Source organism: Girardinichthys multiradiatus, chromosome 10 (assembly GCF_021462225.1).
Source record: "Girardinichthys multiradiatus isolate DD_20200921_A chromosome 10, DD_fGirMul_XY1, whole genome shotgun sequence".
Lineage (NCBI taxonomy): Eukaryota > Metazoa > Chordata > Actinopteri > Cyprinodontiformes > Goodeidae > Girardinichthys > Girardinichthys multiradiatus.
The window spans coordinates 34306356-34318389 of record NC_061803.1 but is presented as its reverse complement, the minus strand read 5'-3'; the positions used below and the strand labels follow the sequence as shown (position 1 = coordinate 34318389).

The window sequence follows — 12034 nt, the reverse complement described above, 5'->3', positions numbered from 1 at the left end:
AAAATGAAAAACGTTTAGATCATTTCAATCTAAATCTTTTTATATTATTCTGCCTAAACGCTTAACCTCGTGAACTGTGGTGAGGAACGTTGTCCAAGGCAGAGAAGTTTGAAGAAACGTCCACAGTCTTTAGCTACAGTCTTTAGCTAGTCTTTAGCTACAGCTAACCTCCTTAGCTGTGGGGAGTGGCAGCTGTTTTGTCCGCTAGTCTGTGAACACACAGTTAGCTTCTAGCTATATAGCTGTAGCTAGCTATAGATACCTGTTTGCAAACAAAGTGACAGAAATGTCATTTCAATTACTCCATAGATATTACCCTGCCAAGAAGAACATGTTAAAATTCAATAAAGATAAATGTGTGAACTGTTCTCTGTGTGAGTCTAAACCTGAAACTTTGATACACCTGTTCTGGCACCGGCACACTACTGCCACCTTCTAGAAATATAACAAGAAAACTACAAAAACAGTTGATTTATGCATCCTATTGACTTCTGTTATTTTGCTGGAATGTACAATAATAACTGTTTAATGTTACTTTTTAAAAGTTTATTTAAAAACACCTTTCTCATGCCGCTGACATACAGCTGACCACGCTCATGGCCAATCGGTGAACAGCTGTCTGTTCACGTCACATTTCGCCCCTGCTCAGCCCTGATGGGACCCGGTGATGTGCAGATATTGTTGAGGTAGGAAAACTTTACTGGCCGTACATTACTCCTCACCTCTCCCCGACTCTTTTAATTTGACACCCCAAAGGACAATCCTCAGTCAGAGATCAGTTGTACGTTTCCACAAGTTTATTAAAACCAATCTGAATTCAGAGAGGGGACATCACACTTACACTGGTACCTGGAAACGTCTGTGTGTTGTCTCACTGGGGGTGCGCCACATCACATTTTATACCCCATGCTGCTATGCACTACACATACACAGTCATTCTGTCTGTGGATGTCTCCCCAGCAACAGTATCAAAGAAACAGAGATACATTTAATTATTTAATTAAAGAATTGTTTCCCACACGTCTTCAGGAATCTTCAGTGAGAGGAAAACCATGCCTCCCTAATACACTGCCGGCTTCTCACGATACAGACAGAAAACACCTGCAAGCTTTAACCTTGAATAATAAACACTCATTGTGTGACCACATTAGAAGCTACTGTTTAAGGATTTTTCTAACTCTCAAAAGCATAACTAAAAACTCCTAATAATAATCAATCTATAAGCAGCATATCCCAAATATATCTTAGCTTTAGCTACTAATGATAAGGCATTTATATTTCCACAGTACCAAGAAAGCCAGTACCGGGCCACAAAAGACAGTAATGGAAATGGAATAGATTCATACAATATCACAATAATTCCTTATTTTACAAAAAATTGGATGGAGAAGAACATAAGGTTGCTATGAATCAGAAAAAGGCGGACCCAAGATTCAGCCAGACAGTACTGAAAGTTTAAAAGGTTTATTCAGCCACAGGAAAACGTCACACAGGTAACACTCCTCACAGCTTCCAGGAATCACTGCTTTTGTCTTGAGTGGAACTTGAAACCCAGAAGGGAAACCTCAGTGGGAGGCAGACGGTGATCTCCACAGCACAGGTAAGAAGTGACTCCAGGCTGAATAATCCGAGGGCTGGGCTGGCTCAATAATCCAAGGACAGAAACAGGGTCAACGATCAGAACAAGAGGCGTCAGGCAAGGGGCAGACAGAGGCATAAACCAGATGCAGGAAACAAGGTCGACAACCAAAATCCAAATAGTCCGACAGGGAGCAGGCAGAGGCATAAATCCAAAAGGCAAGGCAAGGTCAAGAACAATGATCAAACAGGAAGGAACGCTGGATATCTACTCACACAATAGCTTTCAAAAATCTGGCACCGTCTGCTTGTCAGAGTCGGTATATATAAGGGAAGACACAGGTGTATGGCATGCCACAGATTGCACTACACAGCAGCAGTCACCAGGTGCATCTCATCTGCTGATTGCAGCCAGGGAGACAGGGTAGAGCAGACGTGCCAGAATCATAACAAGTCGGGGCTCCACGAAAGGCTTGACCTGAGAAACGTGGAACGTGGGGTGAATCCTCATGGAGTTGGGTAATCTCAGCCGTACAGCGACAGGGTTGATGATCTTGGAGATTGGGAAATGTCCAACAAATCGGGGCGCCAACTTCCGGGATTCTACCCTTAATGGTAGGTCCTTGGCGGAGAGCCAAACTTTCTGCCCCACCTGGTACTTAGGGGCAGAGGTCCGTCTCCGGTTGGCCGTTCTTGACTGAATCAGTGACATTCTTATCATCAACCTCCTGGCCTTTCTCCATAATCTTTGGCACCCTAGGGCATCGTTCCTGCTCCTGACCTCATTCTCTGCAGTTTTCTTACCCTTCTCCAGTTCATGAATTGTCTTTCCTGTTTCACTAATATGCTCAGTCAAATCACTTATTTCCTGTTGCAGGTTCTTGTTCTCCCTCTTCAGTGTCTCCAGGTGGCCCAGAGCTTCTTCATAGGATTTTTTCATTTTGAACATCTCTGTGTTCAAAGCACGCGCCTCCTTCAGAGCTCCTTCCAGCTCGACCTAACTCTCTTCATACTTCTGCTTCCACTCTGCAAGAACCTTGTCAAAGTTCCTCTGCTTCTTGTCCAGGTTTGCAGCCGGAGCATTAGCTCTCTCCACGTCAGTCATCAAGACCTCCACTTCACCCTGTAGCCTCTGTTTGGTCTTCTCCAGAGAGGCACATTTCACATTCACGGCCTCGATGGACTCTTCTGCATCCTGAAGACGCTGGGCAAGCTTTTTCTTGGCCTCCTCGAGCTCCTCAGTGCGCTGAATGGCATCAGTTTCATACATGGTTCTCCACTGAGCTACCTCGCTGTTAGCCTTGGACATAGCACGCTGCAGCTCAGCTTTGGCCTCCTGCTCCTCCTCATACTGCTCTCTGAGCAGATCACAGTCATGACGAGCCGAATGAACAGCATGAGCCAGAGCGTTCTTGGCCTTAATCTTATTAAATACTTCCTCTAGATCATGGTATTCTTGAGGTACCTTGGGTAAATCCGGATAGGTCTCCTCAACCTCATTCTCCACAATGACCTCTGTAGCAGCAGACAAAAGGCAGTCAGCGGAACATGACTCAGACCAACCCAGAACTTCTTTTCTCTTCCAGTCAATGTGAGGGTTGTGTTTCTGCAACTAGGAGGCCCCTAGGACAACACGAAGTTCAGGTGAATTTATGATCATGAAGGTTACATTCTCTTGATGATTACCTCCAACTGTTAAGGTAATCTCCTCCGTCCTGAGGTGTGAATTGTTCATGCTGTGACCATCCAATGCTAGCACTTTACGTGTGTCAGCTGACGGAATGAGCTTTATGTTGTTCTTAATGGTGAATGCTTCATCCATAAATTCAGTGTCTGCTCCTGAATCAATAAACACGGCCCCCTGGAGAGACATGGAAGAGGTTCGAAAATGACCTGGAAACAAGAAGGAGGAGGCAGTTAGCTGACTTCGGCTCAGTAGAAAACTCCCTTCCTCTGCTGAGCCTGTCCTGTTTAATGGACACCTGAGTGCTAAATGTCCCTTCTCTCCACAATAAAAACAGAGCTTGAATCTTCTCCGACGATCCTTCTCTTCAGGGGTAATCTTGGTTCTGCCCAACTGCATGGGCTCACAATCCTCATTTTCCTCAGTGAGAGGTGACCGACTCCTTCTCTCATGCCAGAGTACAGGACCCTGAGTTAATGAGGAGCGACCCTCCTCATGTCGCTTCCCCCTCCCTCTCTCTGCCAGCCGAATGTCAATGCGAGCAGCCAGGTCCTCGAGTTGTTTCAGGGAAGAGGGGTAGTAACGGGTTGCTAACTCATCCTTGATGTCTGCGTTTAGTCCTTGCATAAATGCATCCGTCTGTGCTGCCTCACTCCAACGGCTATCTGTGGCCAACAAATTAAAGTCAATTATATAGGTCGAGACAGACTGCTCACCCTGTTTGAGGGACAGTAAGCCTCTTGCGGCTTCACGACTTGGAAGAACAGAGTTAAAAACTCGAATGAGTTCCTTGGAAAAAGTTTCATAGAAGGTACAAGATGCAGACCTGTTCTGCCATTCAGCAGTCCCCCACTGCTTCGCCCTTCCTGCCAGCAGAGATATAACAAAAGCCACCTTAGAACGTTCAGTGGGAAAGGATGACGGCTGAAGCTCAAAATGAATTAGGAAAGCTCGACACTGGTCTGGGTCTCCCCTGAACATCTCAGGCGGAGATAGGCGTGGCTCCTTTTGTGACGGTGGCGGCTCGGAGACAAGATTGCCAGAACGTAATGTGGAAATTATTTCCTCCAAGCCGGAACCCAATCAGGAAAGGGCCTCATCAATGTGGGTGCGCCCCTGCTGTGCTGGCGATGGGTCCATTATTGGCCAGATTTTTCTGCTATGAATCAGAAAAAGGCGGACCCAAGATTCAGCCAGACACATTACTGAAAGTTTAAAAGGTTTATTCAGCCACAGGAAAACGTCACACAGGTAACACTCCTCACAGCTTCCAGGAATCACTGCTTTTGTCTTGAGTGGAACTTGAAACCCATAGGGGAAACCTCAGTGGGCGCCAGGCGGTGATCTCCACATCACAGGTAAGAAGTGACTCCAGGTTAAATAATCCGAGGGCTGGGCTGGCTCAATAATCCAAGGACAGAAACAGGGTCAACGATCAGAACAAGAGGCGTCAGGCAAGGGGCAGGCAGAGGCATAAACCAGATGCAGGAAACAAGGTCGACAACCAAAATCCAAATAGTCCGACAGGGAGCAGGCAGAGGCATAAATCCCAAAGGCAAGGCAAGGTCAAGAACAATGATCAAACAGGAAGGAACGCTGGATATCTACTCACACAATGGCTTTCAAAAATCTGGCACCGTCTGCTTGTCAGAGTCGGTATATATCAGGGAAGACACAGGTGCTTGGCATTCCACAGATTGCACTACACTGCAGCAGCCACCAGGTGCATCTAATCTGCTGATTGCAGCCAGGGAGACAGGGTAGAGCAGACGTGCCAGAATCATAACAATGGTCTATTAAGGATGCTAATGGATACATGTTAAACTATGAAAAATTCTGTATAAACTATAAATTCAATCCCCTAAAGTTGTATTTACCAGATTACACAAAGCATTACCGAAACAGTTTATTAGTCAGACTCAAAACATAATAGAATATCGACCTACTGTATAACCCCACAATTAGCCACTACATCTATTAAAGGAATATCACTCACTGACAAAAAAAATCCAATAACTACACTATTATAAACTGTTTAAATGAAACTTTATTCCCTTGGAAAATAAATAAAAATAACATAATTTACAAATTTGACCAAAAATCAACTGAAAAGTTGATAACTCTATATTTGAAATTTCCTATACAACCAAAAGCTAAAGAGCAACATTTTAAATTTTTCTATGAAATTTACCCCTGTAAAGAATTACTAAGAAATCAGCTCAATATTAACGACAATATATACTCATTTTGTGAAAATGACATAGAAACAATAGACCATGTTTTCTGTTTATGCAACCAAACCGAAATATTCTGGATTAAATTAGAATGATGGCTCAAACCAACAATAACATTTCCAGAATCTATTTAACTCTGTTGTAACCTAGTCTTTTGTTTTGCAACATTTTTAATGTTGAAGATCAACTCCTCCAAGTCAGAGGCCATGGTTCTCAACCGGAAAAGGCTGGCTTGTCCTCTTCGGGTTGGAGGGGAGTTCCTGCCTCAAGTGGAGGAGTTCAAGTATCTCGGGATCTTGCTCACGAGTGAGGGAAGAATGGAGCGGGAGATCGACAGACGGATCGGTGCCTCTGCCACAGTAATGGGGGCACGGTCCATTGTGGTGAAGAGAGAGCTGAGCCGAAAAACAAAGCTCTCGATTTACCGGTCGGTCTACGTTCCTACCCTCACCTATGGCCATGGACTTTGGGTCAAGATCCCGGATACAAGCGGCTGAAAGAGCTTCCTCCGTAGGGTGGCCGGGCACTCCCTTAGAGTTGGTGGGAGGAGCTCGGCCATCCGGGAGCGGCTCGGAGTAGAGCCGCTGCTCCTCCACATTGAGAGGAGCCAGTTGAGGTGGCTCGGGCATCTATACCGGATGCCTCCTGGACACCTTCCTCGGGAGGTGTTCCAGGCACGTCCCACCGGGAGGAGGCCCAGGGGACGGCCCAGGACATGCTGGAGGGACTATGTCTCTCGGCTGGCCTGGGAACGCCTTGGGCTCCCCCCGGAGGAGCTGGAGGAGATGTCTGGGGAGAGGGACGTCTGGGTCTCTCTGCTGAGTCTGCTGCCCCCGAGACCCGGTCCCGGATAAAGCGGAAGACGACGATGACATTTTTAATTCATAAACAAAGAGTGCTGAGATCATCCCCAGTCTTTAACATTTTCTTAATGGAATTCCATTTTTACTTGAAATCTCTGAAATATATTAAAACATGTGAAGGCTTCCATGATATGTTAATGGAATTCCCCACAGATATGTACTAGTCTTAAAAATGTGCATCCACTTGTAAATGTAGTTGTTTTTGTTCATATTAGTGTAATTTTGTGTCCTCATCTCTAAGTATGCCTCTATTTATTACGCATATCATTGAGTTGCATAGCTGCAAAATTACCATACTTGTTTGTATATGTTTTTGTTAAATAAAGTTTGAGAGAGAAAAAAAATAAACAAAAATCTCTACATTCCTTGAACAAAAAAAAGTAATGGAAATGGAAGTTAAACACTGCAGTCAAGTTACCTCCACTGTGGAATTTCAAAATTAAAGCCCATCAAAATTCAAATGTGTTTTCAGTTTTCCCTAAGATGCTGTCGATGTTGCAACAAAACTGTCTGTTTCCAGTTACTGATTTCACATCAGGATGACAGTAGAACACATCCAGATGATGCTCACCAAAGCTCATTAAGATCTGCAGTGGAATTTCAAAATTAAACTAATATTTAATTAATTAAATGATATTTATATTGGATTATTAAGAAGCTTTCTGATTCCACAGACTGATCAAACCTACTACTTCAGACTAAGACTACACTCAACAGTTTTCAATCTGATCTTCCAAAGCTTTAGATTCCTTTAATTTCAACATAAACTTTGCCAATTACTCCAGAAGGACAATAACAAAGCATCAGAAATTCTTTATTTTTACTATTAGGACCTGTGCCACTACTGCCCCCTCCAGGTCATTAGAAACACAGCTCTTGTTTTCTTGCTCCATTGTTAATCACTTAACCTGAAGCGCTAATTATGTCATACGAGTGGCAAAATAAAACATGTGAATAAGGACATAAACACTGTCGAAGAAGGATCGGGGTAAGCTTGTCTTTTTGGAAAAAATTGGTTTTTATGCTTTTGGGTTAGTGCTTTACACAAATTTGAACATAAACTACTAAATCTAGCATAAAATGTTGGTGTAGCCCTCTGTTTTTTCTTTCTTACACAGCTTTTTTATTTATCTTAAAATTGTTTTTTTTGTTATGGTTTATTTTGATAATGTACTTGGCTATTGACAAAAAAAAAACTTTTGGCACAAAATGCACGTATAGTTGTAGAGTCAATATTACTACAATTACTACAATACTTGGAACGTTTTGTATATGCCAATGGAAAATGTAACATATTGAACATTTTCTGTAGAGCGATATATGCAACTAATACATATTTGCATCGCGTGCCTTATGACAAAGTCTATTTGAATTTGAACAGTGTTTACAGTTGTTATTGGTTACAATAACTTTTACTTTTATTTGCATGGGAATTTGGTGATGCTTCATCTTCATTAATCACTGCACTCACCCTAAAATATTCGTCTTTACATTCAGAGTGCACCATTTCCACATTTTTGGGGTACGTATAATATCTCTTGTTGTAATATACAATTTCCAGGCTATAAAGTTACCATATTGTGTTTTCTGTAATTGAACAAAATCCAAACCATTAGAATAGAGGACATTTGTTTATAAAGTTAACAAAAATGTGGAAAAAACCTAGTATTTCCTATTTTTTTTAGATCACTTGCACCTGCCTGTCCCCCTTTGGAGGAAAGGAGGCAAAACACTCACACAGCACACAAACCTGTACTCAGCTGCGTGCCCCGACAGGTCTAGACCTCAGGAAAGCCAGAGGCCCCCAGATCCAAACTGAATGCAATAATTACATTACAAAGTCTGGACTGCAAACTGGAGATGCTGTCGTAACAAATGCAGGTCACCTACCTTGCAAAAACATCATTCATGCAGTGGTGCCACGTGTGCCAACCAAACTGAGTGTAGCCATGTTTTCTTCAGCAGAAAAGGAACTGGAAAAAGCAGAATTAAACTTTTTTTTTTTTTTTTTTTCAACACTAGTGGCCTTTATTTTTCCATTTTTTGACAGTAGGTAGACAGGAAAGAGGGGTAGAGAGAGGGGGAGACATTCGTAAATGTCGCCGGGTCCGGGACTCAAACCCGGGACAGCCGCCATTCAAGGACTGTAGCCTCTGTATATGGTCGCGCGCTTTCGCCCCTACACCACCAGCACCGCCAGAATTAAACATTTTGAAATTACCAGAACAACAACATCACACGCATTGCCATTCCAGCGATAAGCCCTGGAATTTTTAACTTCCCATTGCCACTGTGTGCAGAAGTTATTGTCAGAACTATAAAGCATTATAAAGATACAAGACAGAAACTAAGTACACACTTAACAGTACATCTTGTCAACAATGACATGGCTGCTGTCAATGAGATGGAAATAGCTAATCTGAAAATCTCTTCCAAAGAGAGAGTGTCACAAGTAGGTATACCTGAAGATTACAGGGTCCTTGAAAAACAGGCAAAAAAGTTGTCCAAGCTACCACACCCTGCTTGACGGTTAGGCGGTTAGACACCTCAGAGTCCCCAGAAGCAATCACAATGTCTATAACACTTTCTCTTAAAGGGCCAACTCTCAAACAGAACTAAAGTTTTAACACTTAATGTAAATAAAGCAGAGGAATGGTTACAGAGATCAGTGCTGAGGCTACCGTCCTGGATCTTCGCAGAGATCAAATTGTTGAAGCAGCCCCGAAAGAAGGTCACATGTAGTTTTACATCTGGTACTCCCATGCAAGGGATGTACACTCCCTCAGTGTTTATTAGTAGACTATGTGTCACCATTGTGGTGTCTATCTGATAGGGTGTTAATATCAGGTGTCCAATCCTTAATCTAACTGTTGCAACAACATTCTAATCAACCCTGTAACAGACTGTTCCACTATCAAACCCAATGTACTAAACTTTGTCATATATTTCAAACCCTAGCTCATTTATCCTTGTAATGTATGTCAATGAGGGTTCTTATCTATATCCTAACAAAAGTGAAAACATTAGAATGTATACTTTATTATCATGGTATGAGTGGGAAAACTAATTTATCTCATAATAAGAAAGGTTATTCCTAACAAAGTCGTGTTATTATGAATAACAATGGAGTGTCCATTTCTTGACTAAAATATACTATTTTAATTGTTATATGTTGTCATGTGTAGGTCCTGTCTTTCTGGGGAAAAAGAGACACACAGGTTGTGGTTGCTGTGCTTCCCTCAATGAACCATGGTACATCCATCATTATCCGGCACAGTGACCTGCTAGCCCTTTGCTCACACCAGTGGCTGACTGGCGTGGAACAAAAGTCCTTTTAAATTTTGAAAGTCTAACTCTTAATTTGAGATGTACACAGTTAATTCAGCTACAAACAGTGAATAACATAAGCTCTCTGAACCAATAAACATGTGTTGCCTATGCTTTCTTACATGTCTTGGTCACACAATTTCAGCTGTTGAATAAATAGTACTTAAAATGAAATTCGTAACACAAATAGAATGTGTAATTGCATTATATTAAAATGACAAAATCAGAAAATTAAGTCTTGACAATATGTTTAAAAGGCAACATTGTATTTCTGCAAATCTTTTACATACGTGATTGAAGGGCTGTTCCATAATTTTGCAAACCAGCCGCAAAGGGGAAATACAATATACAAATTAAACCACTACACAGCAGGTTTAATTTTATTTGGTGAACAATCACACCTATCCCATCACAACTTGCACAATATCATATGTGTGGCCTTTTAAAGCTATTTTCTTGTCAAACACCATAATAAAAAAGTGTTGTAGACAGAAGTAGAGTCAGTCTGTGGAATCAGAAAGCTTCTTAAAAATCCAAAGTTAAGTATAACCAACATTTACTTAATATTTGCTTGCTTGATTCGGTTTTATTTTGAAATTCCACGTCGGATAACGATAATATTTGCTGAGGGAAATCTGGAGGTGTTCCTCTTTTATCCTGAAGTGAAATCAATAATTGGATACAGACAGTTTTATAGCAACATTGAAAGCAACTTAGGTAAAAGTGACTAGAAATCTCAATTTTGGATGGCTTTAATTTTGAAATTCCAGATCAGATCTTAATGACTTTGGTGAGCATCATCTGGAGGTGTCCTACTATCATCCTGAAGTGAAATCAGTAATTGGAAACAGACAGTTTTGTTGCAACATTGACAGCAACTCAGGGAATGACTGCAACTGAGGGAAAACTGAATATACATATGAATTCTTAGGGGCTTAAATTTCACATCAGATGTTGGTGAACTTTGGTGAGCAGCATCTGGAGGTGTTCTACTGTTATCCTGAAGTGAAAGTACTCTCTGAAAGCTTAGGAAAAATAAATGGACATTATGAAATAAGGAGCATCCAAATAACCACATAAAACAGTGAAAATAAAAAAATATATATATATAATTCTTATATATCCATATTCACAGGACATATAAAGTATTTCTTGAACAGAACAGCAATAGAAAATCCTATTAACTGAGCAGACCCGAGCCGACCCACGTTTAGCAGGGAATAGTGGAAAAGGGCCAATTGTATTAATTTTAACTTTAGATAGATATATACATTTCTTTGGATTTTGATCAGGCACTTGCAAAGACACTATCTTACACAGCATTTCCCTCTTTGGTGTCGCCCTGCTGCCACCTACTGGACGTTGCTCGCTCCTAACAGCTTTCAGTTTACAAAGTGCTAATTAAATATGTATTCAATACACCGCTGAAAAGATGTTGAGTCAATTTTATATTGTAACAAAAAACAATAACAAAAATAATTTCCTTAAAAGTGAAACTATCTGACATTGTCAAAAATACATGGCATCGTAATTAATTGCGCCTCTATTTTTAGATCAAGTAGAAATTTAATGACTTCCTCAGTGTTTATAAAAACAAGAAATTAGACTGTTATTTGGGGTTTACAAAATAAACATATTCATAATTCATATACAAGCCTGCTGTTGAAACAGTAATCAGTTTCTCAGGCTGGTTGATCAACAAGAAAAATAAATGTTAGCTGAAACAAAGAAAATATTTTATTGCTCTCTCAAGAAGGTAAATCAACTCAGAGTGGAAAAAAAGATGATGGTTGTTTCCAGTCACAGACTTTAAATTGGTCTAGATTGACTCTCCAATTTAATAACTGAAAACATGTTGGAATTTATATAAACTTTAATAGATTTAGAAATGCACAAAAAGTGAAAAAATTTAATGAGTGGATGGAGGAAACGGTTAAATAAGAATATATTTTCATCCATAGCAATTCCAAAAAATACAACATTAACAGATCAGTCAGTGAGTTCATCACCATCAACTGAAAAGCAGAGATCTCTGCCTCCTAAAAGAGAAGAGGAGCTCACAATCACAGCTACACCTCACCTTGACCAAGTTTTGTGGAGTGGACCCTTGGTGCTTATATTGCTCATCTGGTGGGCGCCGCTTCACTAACGTAGTGTAACCCTTGACACATCTGAAAGGTTTGATGAGACCTCCTAGCATCCTGAGCAGACACTTTGGCCCATTCTACAGTGTCATCTTCAGGTCATTTTTAGCTTCATATTTCTATTTCAAACATTTACTGACAAAACCTGAAGTATGTTAGATAACTAACATGTTATTTTAAGCATTTCTTTATCCTACTGGTGAA

General features: G+C 41.1%; 1 long non-coding RNA gene across 2 annotated transcripts; it reads left to right on the top strand.

Annotated features, from left to right (window-relative positions):
* Window positions 1-7780: 7780 nt before the first annotated feature.
* LOC124874835 lies at window positions 7781-9760 on the top strand. 2 transcript variants are annotated; one of them, XR_007039903.1, is made up of 3 exons: window positions 7781-7881; window positions 8045-8240; window positions 9545-9760. It is a non-coding gene; the product is annotated as an uncharacterized LOC124874835 (long non-coding RNA). The 2 variants fall into 2 exon arrangements; XR_007039902.1 differs by lacking the exon at window positions 9545-9760 and having other exon boundaries at window positions 8045-8380.
* The last annotated feature ends 2274 nt before the right edge of the window (window positions 9761-12034 follow it).